The sequence below is a fragment of the Canis lupus genome, chromosome 22 (assembly GCF_011100685.1).
Source record: "Canis lupus familiaris isolate Mischka breed German Shepherd chromosome 22, alternate assembly UU_Cfam_GSD_1.0, whole genome shotgun sequence".
Lineage (NCBI taxonomy): Eukaryota > Metazoa > Chordata > Mammalia > Carnivora > Canidae > Canis > Canis lupus.
The window spans coordinates 10,065,575-10,072,655 of record NC_049243.1 but is presented as its reverse complement, the minus strand read 5'-3'; positions in this window follow the sequence as shown (position 1 = coordinate 10,072,655).

Sequence of the window (7,081 nt, the reverse complement as noted above, 5' to 3'; positions counted from 1 at the left end):
AACATATAAGGGGTATTAGCCACACAGTGATAGACTAAGCAAAGAACCCATGGACTCAACTGTTCTGAAAGCTTTTAAAAGATGAGCATGATGATAAATACCATTCCCCTAGTCAGAAGATTGACTTAGGTCAGCTGAGCTTGCAAGTCAGCTCAGGTTTGAATAAGTCTCCAAAACAAGAGAGAATGTGAGGCTTCCTGAGGAGGAGATTCCAAAGGATTCCCAAATCATGGACATTTCCAACAGTCCTATGTGCAGCCCAGGAAGAGAAAGAAGAGGAAATAAGCTTTCAATTGACTAAGATGTTATGTATTCTACTTTCCCTTTCACAAAAACAGCCCGGTGGGAAATGTTGACATGTGCAGCTTTGGAGAATGAGCTTTACAAAGCAAAGCACCGTTTCTTTCTGCAAAGCAACTCACAGTATGAATTGAGATTCTGACATATGTTTATATTTTGACCCAATAATTTTACTTCTAGGAATCTATCGTAAGAAAATGATCAAAAGTACAGACAAAGGTTTATATGCCAAAATGTTTATAAAGGGGAAAAAATGGGGAAAACAAACCAAATTGCAACAATAGGGATGTAGTTAAATAAATTATGGTATGTCTACTTATGAAATCTTTTGTAGACATTAAAAATCATATGTTTGAAGAATAAGAGAAGATGTTCACAAAAGAATGCTAAGTGGAAAAAGCAGCCTGCTAAATTATACATACTTTGTGATACCATGATGATTCCACAGTAGGAAAGTAACAAACTCAGGAATGAAATGGAGGTAGCTTTCCTTCTTCATATTTTTACAAACCTTCAAATATTTCTATAAGTATTTATTAATAATAATAAGTCACATTTGTTGAAGCCTTACTGTGTGCCATATGCGGTATTAGAATATATCAAGTCACTTAATCCTCATAATGACTCTACAAAATAGGCACAGTTACCAACCCATATTATAGATAAAGAAATAAAGTTCTTCACCCAAAGTCATCCAGTTAGGACAGAGTAGGGGTGAGACTCAAAGTCAGGCCCCCGTGGTCCCAATCTCCCAAACTTACTGACTACATTAACTCACCTCCATGATCAGTAAATAATAGGTGACTGTAATGCGCTTAATTTTTTTAAAATGTCCTTTTTTTCCCCTATACTCTTTACTTTATATGGGAATATATAGGATGTTTAGTGGAGGAAAGCATGGCCTTTGGGAACTGAACCCTGGTTTTATGCCAAACCATTCACTTTTTACGCCAATGTCACCAAAACATTGATGATTGGACCTTCTTCTCTGGAGGAAGAACACGGATTAGAAAAGGTCAAAGGAAATTACTTTACATTGTTAACAATTAGCTAATTAAGTAAATTATGTTAAGTATTTAACACTAGAACTAGTCATTAGAGTTTACAAGTAGATTAAGAACAGATAGGAATGGGTTTTATAATTGGGAATAAAATGAGCTGGGAATGAGATCCCCTGGAAACGCCAAGTGTGTTCCTTTGCAGAAGCACTCATGCTCACCTGGGCCCCAGCCCCAGCCCCTTGTCAGCTGTGTGAGGACTTCAGGTGAGTCACTTACTTTCTCCGGGTCTCAATTTCCTATCTGTAGGACAAAGGAGTCGGTCCAGATGATGTATTGGTTCATTTCTTGCTCTGATTGCTTCAATGACAAATTCTATGACAGAGGATAAACCTATACCTGAAAAGGCTGGTAAGCTGACTACCAGGCACAGGAATCTAGCATTTTGTGTGACCTTTCTCTTCTAGAAAGAGGATCCCTTCTCTTCTCTCCAGCCTGGCAGCCCCAGCTGAGGTCATAAGCCTTCATCCAAGCTTTTTGTGATAAAGCAGCCAAAGTTAGGGGGTGAGGCTCAGAGAAAAAAGTGGGATCAGGGAAGATGGAGAGCTTTTGGGTGCTGTAAGGATTTCTAGACCATATTCCCACCCATGCTTCGTTTTTGGAAATGCTGAGAGAACTGCATTCTGATTCCTTTGTTACTGTTGCTGTTTCTTTTTTCCCTTTAAAGCACTATCTATGGGAATAAAGGTTCATAATCTCAGGGATCGCTGAGCTAATTTATAAAATGAGAAAAGGAAGTTATTTTCTGTGCACGTAGCATGATATTCCCCCTGACAATGCACACACTGGGCTGGCAGCGCGGGGCTTGCTTCTCCTCCACACCACTTGATATTCTGCTCACAGTGCAGAACACGAGAGAGCCAAGGCCAAACATAGATGATGCACAATAGAAACAGGCCAAGAGCAGGCTTTTTTCTGGGGACCGGATCCTGTTACCCTCTTATCATTTGGGGAGGGCAGGAAACGGAAAGAGGAACAGGCCCTCTCCGGTGTCTGAGAGGCCAACACCCATACTAAAGCTCAACAGGACCCACCTGCAGGAACCTCAAAGAACAAAAACCTATCTCTGAGCAGCGTGGCCCCTGGTAAACCAGCAACAGCAACTATACTTCTCACCAGCCAGGGGCCAGGCACATACAGGCCCACGGAGCATATGGAATTATGTGAACTGAGGCAGAGCTAGAAGCTTCCAGGAAAGAATATGAAAGCAGACACTGAGTAAAAGATGGCCCATGGGCACGTACCCTTGCCAGCAGAGAGCACATTTTCCTCTTTCACAAGCCTTCCCCGTTCAACTTAAAGATTCTTAAACTGGAGCTGGAATAAGGATGGGGAGAGACCGGTGACTACCATTTCTTGACTGGTGCTGTGGGTCAGACCTGGTTCTATGGCCGGGGAGGTCAATTCTCACAACTACCATATTTCCTAGTTAAGGAGACTGAGACTCAGAAAGTTTAAGAAACCTGACCAAGCTAACACAGCCAGTAAATCACAGAGCTGGGGGGACTAGACGCCAAGTTCGATTGTTCTCAAACCAGATCTGGTTCCATTGTGCCTCACCGTCACCTCTTATCTGTAAGTTGAGTGTCTGCTGCATAGTAAACACTGTGGATAGAAGTGTGTGCGTGTGAGAGAGAGACAGACAGAGAGAGGGGGGAGAAAGAGAGAGAGAGATTGTATGTGTGTGTTTATATTCAGATCTCCAAACATTCTAGGATTTGAACACAGGTCAGTCCAGCAGAGCAAACCACTCAAGCCTCTGCTTGGCCATGTTTCCTGATTCCAAGAATCCTCTCCTGAGAAGACAGCTGGACTGAGTTACCAGCCTTTTGTTTTACTGCTGGAACTGGGAGCAGATGTGACTGTGACCTCTCCCCACAGTGTCTCATGTGCTACTCCTACCACACAGCCACCTCCTCAGCATATGACACCCAAAAGAGCTCCACTCTGAGCCACTGAGCCATCAGTAGACCAGCCTACTGCACGAGCTTCGCCAAGCTTCTCCCCTGCTGCCAAGAAGTATGGATCTCAGTGAGCATTGGATGCTTGAGAAGGAACCAGGGACCCCGTGGGGCACTTCAATCTGCATTTTTGTGCAGCTTGACTTCTTTTAGGCTTGCCTTGGTTTTCCCCCCAGTCAACTCCTGTTTCTGGTTGTTCTTAAATTGCTGTGTAAGTGTAGAAGTTGTTGGGGAGAACAAAGGCAAGGAGATGTAGATAAAATTAAATGTCCTAATAACCCGTGGCCCATTGACAAATACAAAGGCAGACAGAATGTGACCTTCCTCCAGGAAACTCCCAAAGTGTTAATGGTTTGCTAGAGGGAAAAACAACCGTAGCTTGACAGTAGCTAGGCCTCCAGGATCCTGTGGGTCTTCTTTAGAATTGGAAACTTCCCTATGTGTTTATCTCCCCAACTCTAAAGTATATATAATCAATCCTCCTCACAACCCCCAGTGTGGTTCTTGCTGCCCACAGTCTTGTCCCTGTGCTTTAATTAAAAAAATACCTTTTTGTACCGAAAATGTCTCAAGAATTCCTTCCTTCCAACCTTCAAATCACCTCAGAAGCATGTGTCTTCTTGCTGCTCCCCCCAAACAAGAAAGAAAACAGATTAAACAACAACAACAACAAAAAAAAACATATGACATCTTCCAACGATATGCCTACAGATGGGTGGCCTATAGGGTGGGCAGCACAACCTGGAAACTTCTAAGCATGACGGGGGACCCACTATAAAAATTAGGCCAGGAAGTAAGCACACACCAACTGGCCCAGGCAAAAACAAGGTTTGTCGCCGCTATGAACATCTCTGCAGACAGGATCTGTATTGTGGCCCTTTGCTGTGCAGCATGTAGCATATTTGGAGATGGTGGCAGTGGTCGTAGTTCTCAATAATCCCTATGAAACGAGAAGAATAAAAAAGCAAAAGGGTTCTTGAGTGGGGAGGGAGTGTGGCAGGCAGCAAAAATAGGTAAAGCGGCTTTCCCTGCCTTTGTCTCTCCCTGCAAAGTAAACTGTCAGAGACATCCGTCTTCTAAGCTTGGCCCCACCTCAAAACCTTTAAGCTCTCCACTCTTCAAACTTCTCAGGCAAGGTGTTAAAAACAAACCATTCTTTAAAAAAAAAAAAATCAATTTGCCAACATATAGTATAACACCCAGAGCTCATCCCATCAAGTGCCCTCCTTAGTGCCTGTCACCCAGTTACCCCATCCCCTCCACCCACCTCCCCTTCTGGATCCCTTTGTTTCATTCCTATGTGGACTATAAAAACAAGCCATTCTAATAAATTCTCCTAAGTAAATTCTCCTGGCCAGAGATATGTATTACCACAGAGAATAAATCCCTAAGGCAAGGGAGTGGCTCTCAGCTGCCCCGAGGATCTTAGAATCCTACAAAAGATAGAGGGAAGCCTACTCAACCTGCCAACCAGGTGAGGTTTTTTCAGAAGAAAAAGCACCTCCCCCTTCTTCACTTGTCCAAGGGTTTAAAGGGAATAACCTGGCACTCACGAATATTGAATCCTCCGGATTAACTGGCTTTGAGTTTTGTCGATTCGGGGTTAATGAGAGCCAAACGCTGGGAACGGCAGGATGTGTCAGGCTGGCATCCTCACCCCTGCACGAGAAGACCCAGGGAACGAGCACCTCTGAGAAGGATCACCCCTGAGAGACCCCATCAGTGGCGGGCCCACTCCAGACTCTCCTCTCTCCTGTTGACAAAGAGGAAGTTTCTCCACCCGCAGGCCATGAATACAGCCCTGCAAACCAGAGTTCTGCTGCTGGCCAGGGTGCAGTCAAATGACAGCAGAGCAGCACCAAGAGAGAGCTTCCAGGGTATTCTTAATTGGGTGCGCAGGATCCAGAGTCTACTAATGGCCATTTAAATACCAGCACCATTAGCTGTGTCGCTGTAGAACTACCTACCAGATGTGTAACAACCATATTTACTGTTCTGTTTGCAGCTGGTTGTACCTTCTCTGGGCTCATGCCCCATTCGTTCAGATGGCTGTTTCCCCATCTGCTTCAATGAGAGTGCCTCAATGCAGCCCCAGGACATGATGTCCCATGTGCTCCCAGAGGATGCCCAGTACGGGATCAGGAGAGAGAGAGTAGTGTAGAGGTCAAATGACTGCTAGCATCTGATTTTTATTAAAAACAACATTTAAAAAGAACAACCATTCTATTGCCACCAGAGTATTTTATTTTTCTGCTGGGAGAAGAAAAGCTCTGTGAATGTTTTATTCAGCAGGAACTAGAACACTGTTATTATAAACTTTCTTTCCCAAACTAATTCCCTGAGCTTACGCTGCCAGAATTCCTCCTCTCCAGGGCAGTTATGCCTTCATTCATTGACTTCTGAGATCCTTCTAGAAAATCTGCCACCCAGACTCCAGCAAGCAGCAGATGGTCTCAGTGGGGCTATGGAACTCATTGTGGTGCAGCCCCGCCCAGGATGGCTCTGAGAAAACCCACAAGCTGTGTTATCAGAAAGGAACACCATGCTGCTGTCCTTACCAGGATGCTCTTCAGGAGCAGATGAGAGCCTGTTGACAGCCCTTGGGATGGGGGGAGGGGTGTCCCTATCTGCACTGTCACCTCCAGAGTTCTGGGTGAAGTGTCACCTCCTGAAGTCAGCCTGTTGGCCAAAGACACCCCCCACCCCAAGTTAGTGGAGGTAAATATCAGCCAAGGGGAAAATGAGAGACGTGGCATATCCCAAATTCTGGAAGTTCCTAGATGGTTCTACAAATAGAAACAATTCCTGTCACCTTTGATGTTGGTACCATTCAAACATATCCAATGGAATCTGATAGAGGAACTATAAAGTTGTAAAAATCAGCTCCCCTTTGAAAGCTCATTCAGATTGACCACTATTGGAGGAGAAACTCTCCCATTATGGCAGCATCAGGAAAAGCCACTACCGAGAGTGGGCATAAAACAAAACAAAAAAACAATAATGAATGACCAGGAGTTGAAGGACATGCTAAAAGAAGCAGTCACCAGAGACAAAATGGGAATGGCAGCAATGGTGAAAACAGGAGTCACCAAATGAAGTTGCTGTGTAAGACAGTCTACTGGCACTGGTATCCATTTCCAACTTCTATCATCTTCCCTGTATCCCAGGGAAAGGAAAGTTGAAACTGCATCTCCCAACCTATATAGCTACATTTCTGGGTTTCATTTAGGTTCAGTCAACAAAATCCACTTATTTAAGCTCCAAAAGATGGAAGGCTTTGCAAGTATGCTAGTGGATAAGTGGGCACCAGTAGAGATGAGAGTTGGCAGCAGATGAGCTCCACGCTCCAATGGCTGGTACCAGTTTGGAGGGTTGCAAAGATTACACCAGTGGTAGTGGAAGATGCGGTTTCTTGATTTCTGGGTGGTTGACAGAGAGGTGTGACCTCAAAGCCAAATGTTAAATGGTAGCCTCCAGTTGCCACACTTTAAGCCTTTCCAGGGATTCTGGAAGCCCTTAGTTCTCTATATTAAATCCTTTTCTTCTTGTAATACCTAGAGTGACAAGCAGACTGGGTGGTGGTTCATCAACCCATTTTGTTTCCTCCTGTGTACCCAACCAGACTATCTGTCCTCGCCTCCCTTAGGATTAGGTATGACCCTATGTTCATGGATTGTGATGGGTCACAATCCATCACAGTTGGACACCACTTTCAGATCTGAGCTAAACAGCCAACACTTCAAAGCTCCCATGTTCTTCTCC